This window comes from Lepidochelys kempii, chromosome 2, assembly GCF_965140285.1.
Source record: "Lepidochelys kempii isolate rLepKem1 chromosome 2, rLepKem1.hap1, whole genome shotgun sequence".
NCBI lineage: Eukaryota > Metazoa > Chordata > Testudines > Cheloniidae > Lepidochelys > Lepidochelys kempii.
In genome coordinates this window covers 38,104,806-38,122,055 of record NC_136381.1, presented here as the reverse complement: position 1 = coordinate 38,122,055, position 17,250 = coordinate 38,104,806, and the positions used below count along the sequence as shown (strand labels likewise).

At 43.5% G+C, this 17,250-nt stretch overlaps 1 protein-coding gene across 4 annotated transcripts in view; it reads left to right on the top strand.

Moving 5' to 3' along the window:
- Positions 1–17,250, top strand: part of GRHL2 (grainyhead like transcription factor 2) — a 103,144-nt gene that overhangs the window by 7,458 nt on the left and 78,436 nt on the right. The window lies entirely within an intron of this gene.

Genomic DNA, 17,250 nt, shown 5'->3' with positions numbered 1-17,250 from the left:
GGTTCCAAATGAGGTGTGTGGTTGACCAGTCAGCTTGTAACTCTGGTGTTTGTAACCCTGAGGTTCTACTATATAAGATTACCTGTTACTCATCTATTAAATATTTATTTAGGCTATATTTTCAAAGGTATCCACTAGTTTTGAATGCCTCAAATGCCCCTGCGTAAGACATAGTTGGGCCTGATTTTCAAGTGGTGAGCATCCAGCAACTCCAAGAGAAGCCAATGAGAGGTGCAGGTGTTCAGTACCTGCATTTTTCAAAATGTTGCTCTTATCTATTTCAGTGTCCCTTGAAAAGTCTCTGACTTTGTGTCACGGAAGCAAGCAGATGAATGGTTGCTATTCTGAGGAATGTACAGAATTTTCAAACATAGATTTGCTTGCTAAGAATAAAGTTAGTTAACACAGACACATTATGATTAAGGTTGCTTGTCTGTCATGGAGGTCATGGAAGTCATGGAGTCCGTGATGTTCCGTGATCTCTGTGACTTCTGCAGCAGTTGGTGCTGGCTCAGGCAGCGTCTGGGCCAGCAGCAGCAGTTTGGGTCTGTGGGAGGGGGCTCAGGGTTAGGGCAGGGGTTGGGGTGCATGGAGGTGCTTACCTGGGGGATGGGGGAGGGCTCCCTGGCTCCCACTGGCATGTCCCTGCAGTTTCTAGGCAGAGGGGCCAGGGAGGGAGCCTGCCAGCTCTGCCAACCGTTCCCTCACTCACTCCCAGCAGGGGTCCTGCTGTCCCCTCCCCCCTAGCACCAGTGCGGATCCTGGGCTGTGACCCACCACCAGACCCTCTCTCCCAGCACCAGCGGGGGTCCTGGACTGCCCACCACCTGTCCCCTTCCCAGCACCAGCGGGGGTGCTGGGCTGCACGCCATCACCCACCTCTCCCCCAGCACTAGTGGGGGTTCTAGGCCATCCCACATCACCTGCGGCTCCCCCGGACTGCCTCCCCTTCCCTGCCCCCCAAGCAACCATGGCCTTGGCCCAAGTTTTAGTTCGGGGTATATAGTAAAAGTCATGGACTGGTCACAGGCTGTGAATTTTTGTTTACTGCCTGTGACCTGTCTATCACTTTTACTAAAAATACCCATGACTAAAACGTAGCCTTAATTATAACCTAAGGCATATTTTATTGTTACACCTGTGCCCCTTCATAGGGCTGGAGATTGAGGGCCCCACCTAAAATGAAAGCTCAAATATGGAGGGAATACTTCTGAAAGCCAGTTGTTACTGCGGAAGAAAGAAGAAACCTTGATTGGAATGGTCACCTGCCCACTCTGCACTGGGGAAGGATTGTGGAGGCAGGCCGGTGGGGATGTGCTCTTACCCTGGCCACATTAAAAACCTCATCACCATTGCTATGGATGGAGTATCTGAATGTGAAATCACCTGAAACCAGTTGACACTAGATGTCTTTTGAAAAATATCAATTCAGTGCACTATTGGAGAGTCCTTTGCTTGTATCATGTTCTCCAGTAGTCATGGAGAAGATGGTCTGGGCTGTCTTATATTGCTCAAAATAAAACTTGCAAACATTCACCAAGATTCTGGGATTCACCACTGTATGAATCCGTTAGCTTACTAATGCCCCTCTGAAAAAGCAGTGCCTAATACGATTTGAGGGTAATGGTAGATGAAATCAGCTGAACATGAGCTCCCAGAGTGACACCCCAAAAGGGCTAATGCAATCCTTGGATGCATAAACAAGCAAATCTTGAATAGAAATAAAGACATTATTTTACCTCTGTATTCGGTACTGGTATGACCACTGCTGGAACACTGTGTCCAGTTCTGGTGTCCACAATTCAAGAAGGATGTTATAAATGGAGGGGTTCAGAGAAGAGCCATAACAATGATAAAGGGTTAGAAGTATTGTTGTAGTTGTGTTGGTCCCAGGATATTAGCAAGACAAGGTAGGCGAGGTCATATCTCTTATTGGACCAACTTCTGTTGGTGAGAGAGACAAAGAGCTCTGTGTAAGCTCGAAAGCTTCTCTCTCTCACCAACAGAAGTTGGTTCAATAAAAGATATTACCTCACCCACCTTGTCTCGCTAAAGGAATAGAAAACATGCCTTAAAGTGATAGACTCAAAGAGCTCAATCTATTTAGTTTAACATAGAGAAGGTTAAGCTGTGACTTGATTACAGTCTATAAGTACCTACATAGGAAACAACTCTTTGGTAATGGACTCTTCAGTATAACAGAGAAAGGTATAACAATCCAATGGCTGGAAATGGAAGTGAGACAAATTTAGAGTGGAAATAAGGTATAAATTTTTAACAGTGAGGGTAATTAAGCATTGGAACATTTACCAAAGGTTATGCTGGAATCTCCATCATTGGCAATTTTAAAATAAGCATTAGATATTTTTCTAAAAGATACTCCATAGGAATTATTGTGGGGACACGCTATGGTCTGTGCTACAAAGGAGGTTGGCTTCGATAATCACAGTGGTCCCTGCTGGCTTTGGAATCTATATGATAGGCTTCTAATCAATGACTGGAAGAGTAACAGCTAATCAGCAGAGAACAGCCAACAGCAATAACTAACTAGCTCTGATCTCCCAACAGATTCGGTACACAATCCTTCTTTTCTCTAACAATATCAAATATGTAAAGAGGAAGATAAATCTTCCTTCTGAAAGAGTGACTAATTAAACCATATTAAGAGTGTTTGAACTGTGGAGAAATCAAATATTGCTACATCCCTGTAATTTGTGAATATATTCCTAATAACTATTGCCTCAAATGAGAGACTCACTTACAGACTTGCTATTTTCCCTAGTAGTAGTAGAATGCAATTCTGTCCCTAGTAAAAGAATGTATCTATTTTATGTTTGAAATAAACTAAGATTTTATGATAATATGCCCCTTTTCCATTGTGAGAAGTCATGGCTCAAAAGAGGTTAGGACTATTGCATCTGTGCTTTCCATATGATTGTTTCATCTTCAGAATAGAAAGTCTCTTTAGTGATCTGCATTGCTGATGCTATAATTATTGCATTCCTATTAACTTCAGTGAGAGTGTTGAGTGAACCAGAGCTGTAGGAACAAGCCTTAAAATGCAGCAAGTCCAAGAAGCTTTGTCATTGCTACTTGGAGATTAAAGAAGTGCTGGGGGGCCACCTGCACAGAGAGGTCTGATAAACAATCTCATATGATATTTCCTGTTAAAAGAATCAAAATACAGAGACAGACCCGAATACAGGTCCTGATACAAAGCCCATTTATATAAAGGGAAATATTCCTGTTGATTTAATTAGGCCTTGAATCAAGACCACAGTGCAAATCCAGAAAGTCCTCCAGTTCTTTGAAGGTATGCCACATAATCTTGTCCCACTTAATACAGTGAAACCTTCCTTCTGTAACTACCCAAAGGTCAACAAAAATTGGTTGCGTAATAGAAATTGTTTTTAACTAAGTCAAACAAAACTGTATTTGAAACCACAGAGATACTTTAAAGTCTTTGCTTAAGACAGGAAACTGATTATTAGAGGTGGACCTTAGTTCAGGTTTTACTATATATTTTTTATCCTTCCTTTCTGTGTCAAATACTTTTCTATAGCTGACGTTGACACATTTAATAACATATCCATGTTTGCAATATACTTTACTTTGCCTCAGAGATTAGTGTAGGCAATATAATTGCTTTTAGTCATTCAGCGTGTTTGATCTTGTTGAGATTTGTCATTATACTGAAAAAGAAAAAATTACCTAGAATTACAAAAGAGTCCCAAACTAGCACTCCTTAGCAGGCAAACTCCCATTACGTTCAATGGGAGTGTTGTTTGATTGAGGAAGAACTGCCGATTGGGCCAGAGGTCTGGTATCTTCTTACCTGTAGTTTCCAAGTAGTCTAAACACTTGTATTTTACTCTACTTTGAAGTTATTTGTGTGCATACATGTTTTCAGGGTTGGGGTGAAGTGTATTACAAGGACTTTATGTCTTCCTCTGAAGCTTTAGTATTTTCCATTACTAGAAACACATCCATCTGACTAGATAGACCTTTTTCTTATTTGAGAACGGAAATTCTTATGTTTCTTTATAACTTTGGACACTGCCATCTAATTGAAGCCCTGATTCTACTGACTATTAAACTGTAATTTCTGGGACAAGTTCTCTGGATTCTAACATATCTATTCAATAAATTAAAAAGTCACGATGAGACAGTGGTATATTTTATTCTTCACCTCCTGCCCACAAAAATATAGTGTGAGTCGAGTTTGGGCTGAGCTAGAATTCTCAATTCAAATCTCTTCAAGTTCTAGGAAGGTCAGGACAATGATCAGAACTTTGTGGCTTATGCTTATTTCTGTAATTGGCACAAACTAGAACTCCAGTTTCAAATACTCTCAAACTCGGAGCAAATTTAGATCTGGATCTTAAAGTTGTGAACTGGGCCTATCACAAAAGAGAATTTTTGTTGCTATTTACCCACACTCTCAAATTTGTTCAGAATGTGTCCGCCCTTTAACTACATGTCACTCAAGCAGGGCTTTGCTTGTACCTTAACTAAGGCCCCAGCCACAGACAAAGTTGTACCAGTTTTAACTAAATATGATTTTTATACCGATTTAATTAAACCCGTGCAATTTGTGTGTGTACCCTTGGTTTAAATCTAGTTTATATCAGCTTCACACATCTGTAAAATTTACAAGCACAAGCTAAACTGATCTAATCAGTTTTAAAGTGATGTAAGAGAATCCACACACAAAAATTGCACTGGTTTAACTAAACCAAATTAAATTAAACTGGCACAATGTCTGTGTTGAGACAAGCCCTCATTTTGTATCTTTTCACACTTCTATATAGTGGCATGTTGCCTGCAGCCTAGAAGTTTGGTGACTTATTTAACAGCTGCAACAAGCGGCCACATAGATCATATCCAGTTCTGAGCTTGTGTCTCAGTCTACTTGCATCATATTGTATCATTTGAATCAAATATTTATTTGAAATGCAGTTGTAAATGTGAAAGGTTTGTTGATCTACACATTTACTCATATCCATCTAGAAAGCAACTACACAACAGCACATAACAAGAATCAGCATATCAGAGAAACTCTCAAGAAGGGCAGTCTGTACTTGAAACTTGTTGCAGATTTTGTGTATCCGCACTAAGTGATCTTCATTAAGTGATCCGCAATAACTGTTGTGCAAGCGGTTTTTATACATCACACTGTTATCCTGAAGTTAATGTACTTTCACCTTGTGTCCTTGGGGACACACAGCACTGTTTTGTTTCTAAATAAACGCTCAGCATTCTGTTAGCCATCCCATGGTGCATTGCTCTGTAGCTGTGCTGTATGCATTCTGGGATTTTTCGCACTGTGCATTGTGGGGTATCTATTGGCAGGCAATGGAATTGTGGGGCTGACGGACAAACTAAATAATTACCATGATTCCTCATATTTCATCCCATCAGCCACCCGGCTTTTGCGGGCTAGCCAGCACCATTTTCAAAGCGCTGTCAGGCATCATAGAGGATACATATGAGAGCACTATATTCATCACCATCTAAATTCATCCAGTATTCTTTAGAACCAGGGCAACACAGGCCATGTTGAGGAGAATGACATTGAACAGACATTTCTCCTAGATGTCGTCCTGGGGTGGCTTTGCTTGACGTAGAGCTGCTTTTGGGAGCAGACAGATAGCACTTACTGGTGAGACAGGATAATGATGCAGACCTGGGATGACTAACAGCAGCGATATATCTTCGAGATATCAAAAGTTACTTTCCTAGAAATTTGTATAGAGCTGGAGCTGCAGAGGGAGAACACCGACACGAGAGCTTTTGTCAGAGTGGAGACGCGCATGGCCACTGCTGTCTGGAAGCTCACAACCATTGATTGCTACTGGTCAGTAGCTAAGCAGTTTGGTGTCATTAAATCAACTGTCTGGGCTATTGTCATGGAGATGTGTACGGTCTTGGGCATCAGTCTGGGCTATGCACAGGAGGTTATTGATGGGTTTGCATGGTTTGGGGTTCCCAAATTGTGCTGCGCACATTGATACGACCTGTGTGTTTATTCTTTGCCTCCTCACCTTCCAGCCTTGGAGTTAATCAACAGGAAGGGATATTTCTTGATGGATCCGCAAAGCCTAGTTGATCACTGTCAACAATTCACTAATATTGACATTGGGTGATCTGGAAAGGTCCATGATGCCGGGATCTTTAGAATCTCTGGAGTTTTTTCCTGCAATGAGAAATGGAGTTTTTGCTCCCATGGTGTCAATGGACATTGATGGTGTTTACAGTGTCACTGTAGCCATGTTGGTCCTGGGATATGAGAGCGACCAGGTAATATCTTTTATTGGACCAACTTCTGTTGGTGCCAGGGACAAGATTCCACCAGTCATTCTAGACACTCAGCTTTACCATATGCACCCCTGGCTTTTGAAGCCTTTTACTCTATACTTGGCTAGGAGAAAGAAACTGTTTAACTATACTGTGAGAGGGTGCACTCACTGCTGGTGGTGCCTCTTACTGGCCATCCTGGGGATTAGCTCTGCCAGGTGCTGTGCCCCCCTTCCAGTGGTGTCTTCACCCATCCTGTCTCATCCTGCAGTCCCTCTTGCTCCAGAAACTGCAGCCTCCCCTTTGTGACTCGGCCCTCCAATGAGGTCACTAGGTGGTTTCCCTTTTCTGGGGTAGGAAAGTCTCTTACAACAGGCTCAGGCAGTTTTCCTGTTCACTGCCCTGCCACTGCCACTTCCCTAATGGCTGGCTGGGGAACCCAGGCGCACCCTCTACTTTGGGTTCCGGCTCAGGGACCCTCTATTCAGCAGTCAAGGCCTGTTCCACCCCATACCTTGCTGCATTTCCCTGAGCCCTTTCCTAATCTTCTGGTTCTCCCCTCCTTCTCTGGATCTGTCAGCTTCACCAATTCCTCCTCCCAGGAAGCAAGTGCAGGCTACATGTCTCTGCAGCCTCCAAACACTCCTCCCTCCTTCCAAGGAGTGACTGCAGCCTTTCTCATCAACCCTCATCTGTTGCTAGCTTCCCTGCTTCATAAAGCCAGGACAGCTCCTCCTCCAGCTGGACTTCATCAGCAAATTAGGTCTTAGCACTCCCTGGCTCTTCTCCAGGTGTGGCCTATACAATAATTGGCCTAATTTACCCCATCAGGCCTTGTGTAGGGTGGACACTCCATCAGCTATACCTTGAGTGTTGCAGAATGACAACGGAGTGTGCATTTTGGAGATTGATAGATAGATAGATAGATAGATAGATAGAAGGGTTTGATGTCTAGGCTAGAGGCTGATGAGAAATAGCTGCTACTTATGACAGCTGCTTGCTGTGTTTTTGCGCAGCCTTTGTGAGAGCAAGGGAGAGAGCTTTGCAGATGGATGGGAGGAGGAGGTTGGCACACTTGGTGAACATTTTCAACAGCCGGAGAAGATGCCTCTGTGAAATGCTGCAGCTACTGAGGGGGCACAGTCCACGATGCATTATGTTCCTACTATGAGGGTAAGGGTCACTTGTGAACAATGTTTATGCGTTTGTATATCATATGCCTCTATATAAATCCATTGTACGCCCACATCTAGAGTGCTGTGTGCAGATCTGGTTGCCCCATATCAAAAAGAATATACTGGAATTGGAAAAGGTTCAGAAAAGGGCAACAAAAAAAAAAAAGGGCAACGTATTAGGGATACGGAACAGCTTCCATATGAGGGGAGATTAATATAACTGGGACTTTTCATCTTGAAAAAGAGACAACTAAGGGGGGTATGATAGAGATCTATAAAATCATGACTGGTGTGGAGAAAGTAAATAAGGAACTAGGGGTCACCAAATGAAATTAATAGGCAACAGATTTAAAACAAACAAAAGGAAGTATTTCTTCACACAACATACAGTCAACGTATGGAACTCTGGCAGAAGATTTTGTGAAAGCCAAGTCTATAACAGGGTTCAAAAAGAACTAGATAAGTTCCTGGAGGATAGGTCCATGCATGGCTATTAGCCAGGATGGACAGGGATGGTGTCCCTCTCCTCTGTTTGCCAGAAGCTGGGAATGAGCGATGGTATGGATCACTTGATGATTGCCTGTTCTGTTCATTCCCTCTGAAGCACCTAACATTGGCCACTGTTGGAAGACAGGATACCGGGCTAGATTGATCTTTGGTCTGACCCAATATGGCCTTTTTTATGTATACAACTTAAATCAGGATCACTGTGCTCGTATTAATGTGTATGTTCAGTGCTGCTAGCTTTTGACATTCTGCATATAGGGATTCTAGTATACTGTATGTGGGAATTTTTAACATAGAGTATGGATGGATTTTATCATAGTGCATGTGAAAGTGGGCATTCTTATGAATTAAGTCAGTGGCTATATGCATTTTCATGAATTGTTCTAGATGCAAAACCATGCAAAGACATTTTCAATAATTTTTATAATAAATAACAAAATACACCAATTTGAAAGTTGTGATCAGTAAAAAAGTATTCAAGCTTCATAAGATTGTGTAAATTGAAAAACACTTAAAAAACCTTTAAGTTATAAAGTATAGTGTGCAAATAAGTTTGTGCTTTCAAAGTCATAAATGTATATACATAGGGCGCTCAGTACTGCTCTCTGCATCTTGGAATATGGGATGATGGTAGAAGGAAATCTCCCTGTGGCTCACGGACCATGATTTTCTTTGTCTTGTGCCACAGACTGCCTAGAAAAAGACCTCTTTCCTGGCATTGTTGCAGTGAATGGTGTGTCGCAAAATGTGGAGGTTTCAGAGGTAGAAGGCTGCATAGGTGCATAGGCTATGGCTTAGGCAGGGGTGAAAGTAAGTCTAGGGACTTACAGGTACGGAGCTGGGCTGGGGCCAACTCTGGCCCCCGGAAGGGGCGGGGCCTAGGGCGGAAGGGGGCTGGTCTGGGGGGGGTCAGAGCCAGCCCCGGCCCACCCTGTACCGGCAAGTGCCTCCTTCCCCCTCCCCAGGATAACAGCGGCAGGCAGGGGCTCTGGCAACAGTTTGAAGGGTCCTGGGTGGTAGCGGCGTCCAGAGCCCTGGGCCCTTTAAATTGTCACCGTAGCCCATCGTAGCTCTGGGGAAGTGGCAGCAGGGCTCCGGGGATGATTTAAAGGACCCAGGACTCGGCCGCTGCTACCGCCTCGGGCCCTTTAAATCTCCACCCCAGCCCCGCCACCACTACACCAGGGCTCCACCAGCGGGGCTCTGGCAGCAATTTAAAGGGCCGGGGGCTCCAGCTGCTGCTGGGAGCCGCAGGCCCTTTAAATTGCACCGGGGAAGCTGATCCACCCCAGTATGTGCACCGGCTCTTGCCGGTACGCCATACCGGGGCGTACCGGCTTACTTTCACCTCTGGGCTTAGGCCTTGACCCGAGAGCCACTAAGCTCTACAGGACCGTTGTTTGCCTTTCCATCATCTGCAGCAGCTGTGTATATATGGACCTAGCCATGTCCCTTTCCTTTTCTTTCTCCTTTTCTGTCATGCTGCAGGAATCCTTCCCTCCACTCCTCTGTCATGTATCCCTCTCTTGGGATGTTCTTTGAACATGTCATGCCATGTCATCTCTTGAGCTCCTCTTCCTCCTATGCAGGTTGTACAGATGTTCACTCAGTGTTAGCACCCTATCCCTGCTCATTATAAGGTGTCTGCTGCTATGGCAAGACAAAAAAAAAAGAGAAACAGGACAACTAGTTACTGTTCAAATTGAAGTCTTCATGCCAACAGTAACCAAATGTTGCTTTTTCCTTGATTTTGGAATTCTATTCCTGAATCTCTTCCCAGTCTTGGGTGAGCTTGGAGATGGTAGGATGTCTTCACAATCTTCTCTGTTTTTATAGGACACCTTCGCCTATGATATGAGGGGGATGGTTTGTTTAGCCAACTTGGGGAAAGGGGTAATAAATACATGGTGGGCTGTGGGTGTTGGCGTGGGGGCCATCTAAAGATGGTGCAGAAGAGGCAGGGGAGTAATTAAACAAGCACCTCTGCAGGCTGTCCTTACTCTGGGGGATGTTACTTTGAGGCATGTCACCAAAAGGCAGAGAAGGATTCTGTTCAAAAAGGCCATGGGCAAAGCAGAAACAATATGCTGTGCTGCTGTTTATCAGGGTGGTGCCCACAGAACCGGGGTACAACTAATAAGGAGCCACAAACTGTGGGCAGTGAGAGAAGAGCTGCATTGCTGTGCAATCTTCTTGCCAAAGCAGAACACTCTCTTTGGCTTAGGTTCTGTTTTTAAAACACCCATGACTCAGCACAAAGTGCCCTGTAAAATAAATAGAATGCTGCAGTAGTCCAAAGGGAGCTGAAATCCTTATAGTGCCTTACAATAAGGTTATTTTTGGATATATTTATGTCCCATTACTTTTCTGATTTACCTCAGAATACTGCACGTTGGCTAAAAGCTGAGGGCATTAACGAAACTGTGAGCAAGATACATGATTCCAGTGTTTTTCTTCTCTGTGTCTGCCACTATAATAAAAATGCCTTTACTTTACACCATCTTCTTTTTAACCCATGTGGTGCTGCCATCTTGGCTGGGGGTGGGGGAAGAAAGACCAGGCAGGAGAGAGAGCAATAGAGCAATAGTGTGGAGGTTGAGGGGGTGGACAGGACACAGCAAGCTTAAGGCTTGTTGTGTTTTTTGTTTTGTTTTTATTTTTTAATTGATGCAAAGGACACACCAGTTTGTACACTCTCTCTAGTGTGGCCGCCATTTTGAGCAACAGATGCATGGGGCTAGGATAGACCAACGGAGTGACACTTGGATGGTCCGTGGAACTAAGCTGTTTGATATATCATAGAATAATAACTGGAAATTGTTCTCTCCACAGATTGGGGCTCTGCCCATGATCCACATGGTTTCTCCAGATGTGATTCAGGCAGTTCCTGGGTCTCCAGGACTGTGTCTGCTTCTTAGTTCACTGGCCCAGTGAGATCAGGGATTTCATTGTCATTCTCCTCCTGGTCTTCATCATGGTTGACGGTTGCAGGGGTGTCATTGGTGGTGTCCACAAAATGCAGTGGCTGAGTTGTGGGAACTCTCATAAATATACAGTCCAACTCATCAGAGAAACTGCAGACTCTGTGAGCTCTCCCAGAGGTCCTGTTATTGTCCTGCATGCTCTTAACCTAGCCAGAATTCCTTGTTGTGGCACTGCTTAGGTCCCGATTGTACCCTTTTCCTTCATTTGTTTGGACAGCCATATGTGCATTGTGGTGGCTAGATTTCAGAAGGCAATGAAGTCCAGGCCCTCAGCATGAGGCCACACTGAAGCAAAAGGCATGACTCTTTAACAATCGGGAGTATAACACAGGTATGTGAATGCCCCACAAGCTGGATTCACAAAGGTCAGAACTTGGCTGTGTGCTAGCATTTAAACAAGGAGGTGACATCTGGTCGGGATGACCATGGAGTAGTAAAGGACACACAGGTAGACAGATGGGCTAACCCAGGTGCCCAGCAAAGCAATGTGGGATACCAGTTGGAGGACTTGGTAGATGAGCAACAGCTGCTTAGGGATGGGGATTCAGCCACACCTACTTTGTTGTGGGTAAATTCATCCCACATCTCAGTAAGTCTGCTTCCAAAGCAGGCTTAATAGCACACATTAAAACAACAGATGATTCGCAAGAACAAAATAATCTTGTTTGTGGATGCAAGGCACTTTAATGCGACATAACTCCAACTAACCTGCTATACATTTCAGATGTAGACAAGCCCTAAGCAAAGGCATTAACTTCATTAGTCATAAAAATCAAGCATGAGGCTGCCAAAACCCATAGCCAGGAAACATAGGCAATGTTAAGAGGCCCAACAACTTGCCAACCAAAGCCCCACTGAATAAATCAAACCCCACTCAGACCACACAATAGATCCAAGGGGTAAGAAAGTTTAAGAAGACATACAATGATGGAGAATCACATGAAGTTGTGCCTCTCTCTCTCTGGTACAGACAGAATAGGTGGTTGCCTGGAGCAACAAAATGTCCACTAACTATTTGCGTCTGTGTGTGTCTCCAATCTGGAGGAGTTGGACATTGGCTGTTTCCCTAGAGCAGCAGAAACCCTCGAGCTAGCCCCACTCAAAGGCCTGGTGGTTAGCCACTTGGTGTAGCTTCTTGGTGTAGAGGAAACACATTAATGAAAATGGTGACTTAGAATTATAGAATCATAGAATATTAGGGTTGGAAGGGACCTCAGGAGGTCATCTAGTCCAACCCCCTGCTCAAAGCAGGACCAATCCCCAACTAAATTATCCCAGCCAGGGCTTTGTCAAGCATGACCTTAAAAATATCTAAGGAAGGAGATTCCACCACCTCCCTAGGTAACGCATTCCAGTGTTTCACCACCCTCCTAGTGAAAAAGTTTTTCCTAATATCCAACCTAAACCTCCCCCACTGCAACTTGAGACCATTACTCCTTGTCCTGTCCTCTTCTACCACTGAGAACAGTCTAGATCCATCCTCTTTGGAACCCCCTTTCAGGTAGTTGAAAGCAGCTATCAAATCCCCCCTCATTCTTCTCTTCCGCAGACTAAACAATCCCAGTTCCCTCAGCCTCTCCTCATAAGTCATGTGTTCCAGTCCCCTAATCATTTTTGTTGCCCTCCGCTGGACGTTTTCCAATTTTTCCACAATCTTCTTGTAGTGTGGGGCCCAAAACTGGGCCTTGCTCCGGTACAGCTGTCATGGAGCAGACTGCAGGGCCCTGGAGCAAGATGCACCAAGATGCATCAGTCCTGGTTTACACCTGTTCACTTGGCCTAAGTTAAAAGGAGTAGGTAGCAGTGCACCATGTACTGATGTAGCTGTACCAGTGGCAAAAACAAGAACAAGGAAAAGGAACTTAACTCTGTTCTGGTGTACAGCCAAAAGTGAAAACAAAGGAACTGTACATAGACTGTGCACATAGAGAGTGTGCATCACAACACTTTCTTCCTGGTCATTTCAATCAGTTATTTAGTCCCCCCTGATTATAGCCTTTTCTGCTCTGCCAGTGCAACCAGTGGCCAGAGAACACCTGTTGGCAACCTTTTCTTCTTTACCAACATACCCAACCACCTCAGACCAGTGTTCTGCTCCCCCTCAAAGGAGACCAGAAGAGCATATTCACAGCTCTGCCAACTGGAAGGAAAATGTACTAGAGACGAGTCATAAACAACATCATGTCAAATGGGCTTGAGGAGAGGCAAGTCATGCCAGGAATTGGGGAAGGAGCCTGCAAAAGTGCCTAGCATGACCCACGTGCAGAAAGAATTTAGCCTAGAGGGATAGAGGAAATTGTGAAATCCTGTCTATTAGGGAAGGAATGGTTTGTACCTGGGAGGGCCAGATGAACTGTTTAGTTCTTGTAATGTTTCAGAAACCAGATCCTAGGAATGAGGGAACTTTATCTGAAGCATGTTGGATGTGTGCATTTCTTGGAGAGTCAGAGGGCAAAGTGTGGCCTGGACAACCCAATGATGGGACAGATTAGAGTGAACCCTCCACATTTGCCCCAATCTCTTCAACCTGTGCCTAGCTTTTGGTGCTTAACAGGGGAATTATGTTATTGTGACATGAAGTTTCTATGGACATTCTGAATCTCATGGTATTTGTGAACTCCAAGTGGGCCCAATGCGGGTGGCCATGCTCTGGGGAGTAGTTTACAGGAAATCAAATATGGGAGCGGGAGAGAGACAGACACATGGATGGGAAGGGGATGCTATTGCTATTAATAATGCCTTGTGCCACTCCAGATGCCTAATACTAGGATTGCCAATTTTGGATGGATGTCTCCCTGGAGGTTTCATCACATGACATAATCTTTAATTAAATATTAATCTTTAATTCATGGAGACTCCAGAACAATCCTAGAAGTGTGGCAATCATACTTACTATCTCAAAATGAGTTATTTAGGGGGAGGTGCTAGTTCAGTTTAATTTAAACCTATTCCAAGTTTACTTAAGCTAAACTGGCAAAACCCACCGTTGACCTTTACAATAAGAGTTTTCACATAGGGGTTTGCAGCAGTGTAAGTTTATTGGTTCAAATTCATACCTTTGGTTGTAGTTGTGCAACTTTCCTGTGTACACAAGGCCTCAGACTAGGCTTATACAATCATGGAGCCAATTTGCTACAGTGTGTAAACATTTTGTTGTACTAAACCTGGCCAATGAGTAATGTGACAGTTTTGCTGTTCTTCATAAGCTTGTATCCCTTCCTTCCACCTCACTCCCATCCTTCCTCCGCATCAAAAAATTGGTGAGTTCTGTGCAGTGCTGACAGGCGATGTAAGCAATGCAGTGTCTACACAGACACTGTGTTGCCCTAACTACACTGACCTAAGCACTATGCCTCTTGTGGAGGTGGAGTTATTAGGTCGGTGTAGTGGGGGACTTACATCAGCAGCAGCAACCCTGTAGTCTAGACACTTACAGAGTTAGGTCAATGTAACCTTATGTCGACCTAACTCTATAGTGTAGACTAGGGCTAATACCGCATTCTGCCCATGGCTAGCTCCTCTGACAACAATCAATTGGTTGAAATGATTTCACAGTGCTTAACTTGTGATAATTAGGTCTCAGCATTAACCCCCCTGTGAGCTGACTGCAGGGCTCAGGGTAGGGAAGATGTTTTTATTTCTGTTAGTGTTACTGTTTCAGTTTGTTTTCAAGCTCCATAAAATGACAGTGCTTTTGTTTACATGCTGCAGGCCATCTCTATAACCAGAGGAGACGGGCATTTTATTTTTAAATATGAAAGCATAGATCTAGAGAAAATGTGTTCAATTCCATCTGAAGGAAGACCGTAAATCCTAGTCTTCTGATCTCCACTGCCATGAATTTTTACCTCCCCAGGCTATTTAATTATTGACAGGCAATTCAATTACACTTGTCACCTTAGTGTCTGAGTACCCTCCAAAATGATATCACTTATAGAACTCTCCTTTTTTACCCCTTTAAGATGGGTCCTCTCTAGGACTGAGTGCTTAGAGGCTGATTCCTTCTGGTTTGGGTGTCTTAACATTTCTCCAGACAAGCGTGTTACAATTTCAAACAGGTTTCAGAGTAGTAGCCGTGTTAGTCTGTATTCGCAAAATTTAAAATTTAAAACAGGTGATTCTTGCGATAAGCCTGTAGCACTCACACTATGAAGTCAGTTATGATTGTCAAATGCAAGCGCTCCAAGGGACAGAAGAGTAAATGTTTGTAGTTTTTGATTATGAGCTAAGATCACTGCAGAGGAGAATGTATGTGGTGTTGATGCTGCTCACAATGGGCAGTTGCCCATGTCATAAAACCATCATGTGTTTAGTTAAAGGAGAGCTTTGTTCAGGAAAGAAGAATCTGAAGGGAATAATTACCTCTTAGCTGGAGAGAAGTGGCTCTTCCAGGGCGGGAACAAGGTTTCAATCACCTCTTAAGCACAAAGAAGGAGGTTATTGCAAACCTGAGTTGCGGGTCACTAACAATACAAAGCTGAAAAGGAAAACAGGCCTTGCAGTTCCTTACATCTATCTCTTGTATTATAAATAAATGCTTTATTTTCCCTCACTGTAGCTGTAGTACCCAATTATACATATGGAAATGAGAGGGGGAAGCCCTAAAATAGTGCAAAAGGCCAGATGATGGTGGAAAGGCAGTTCAAAAAGGAAAGGAGGATCTTAAAGTCAAGATTTTTTAACCAGAAGGAAAAAATAATCGGAGATCATTATTTTGGTTATTTGTGTAATGAAGTTATGAAATGCTCTCTCTTGCAGCTCATAAAATTTTGATCCATGTACTGGCTGATTATTTTGTTTTTCGTTAAACAAAGTAACATGCAAACAGGGCTGTGTTCTGGAGAGACGATAATCTCTACCCCCCAAAATCCTTAATTATTCAACAAGAAAATGCACTTTACAAAGCCCGTTCAACCATCAGTAGCGTTCAATGTGAAGTTTGTGCTTATCAGTAAATTCACAGTAGGATTCACTGTAACTGTAAAATTGTGGTTCAGGGCATGTCCCAGGGGAGTAAAGGGAAGGGAAGCACTTATTTTGATTTTGAATTCAGTTTGACCTTTATTGTCTCCTATTTCTCAATTCAAATATAGGACTAGATTGCACAGTGTTTGTGTTAACAGAAGTCCCACTAAGGGCTTGTCTACACTACTCAGCTTTTAGTGACAGCCTTGTCGCTAAAAGTCAGCGTGTGTGAATGCTCTCTATCGGTATTTTGTCGGCACTTTTGCAGACAAAATACTTCCAGCCCCGCGAGCTGCAGTAGCTTTGTCAGTAGGAGAGCGCTCCTGCCGACAAAGCTGCATTCACACCGCCACTTGCGTTGGCAAAACTTTTGTCTTTCACGGGGGGGGGGGGGCTTTTTATAAATACCCGTGAAAGACAAAAGTTTTGTCGACAACGTCACAGTGTAGACATACCCTAACTTCAATTAAAGTTTTTCCTGCTTAAGAACTGTAGGATTAGGCCAATGGTAATTAGAGGAGAACCAACACATCTAAAATGAGCAGTTTTACATAAATGTAAAAGATTGTAAGGAATTTTTTAAAAAAAACTTCATAAGGCAGGCTAGTCATGTAAATAGGCTGGCAAATGAAGAGAGCACATTCAATTCTAAGTCATTTTTATCCAATTTGATTCTTCCTCGGAGAGCTGATACATTTTTTTAAAAGGAAATGTTTAAAAAAGATTTAATCAGGTGCATAGTTTGAACAATCAAACTGACTCAGTGCTTCCAATGAACAATGGGATTATCCGCCTTTCAATCCAGATAAAACACTTCCCCCCTGGGTTACTTCTGATTTTTGTGTAGTTATTATACTTTGCATTTATATAGCTGTATATCTGTTGGATCACAAAGCAGATTATAAAGGTGGTCATTGTTATTTCCATTTCCAGTAACTGAGGCTTTGTCTTCAATGGAGATTTCAGCTCTTGGTAGTCAGCCATCAGTGTAGTTGCATCAATGCAAACCCATGATGTCTGTGGGCAAACCCACTATAATGCCATGATTCACACAGGTTCCCAGTTTCAAGAAAGGGCAAACTACACTTGTGCAAATCATAGCTTATAGTGGTTTCGCCTGTCTATGGCAAGGGTTTACAGCTGTACTGGAGGCTGAAGTCCCCTGCATATACAATGCCTGAGGCTCAGAGAGGTTAAACGATTTGCCCACAGTAGGTCAGTGGCAAGTGTGGGAATAGAATCCAGGTCTCCTAACTTCCACCCCATTGGACAAGAGATGCCCCAATTATTGAAAGGCAATCTGAAATCACTGTCAAATTACC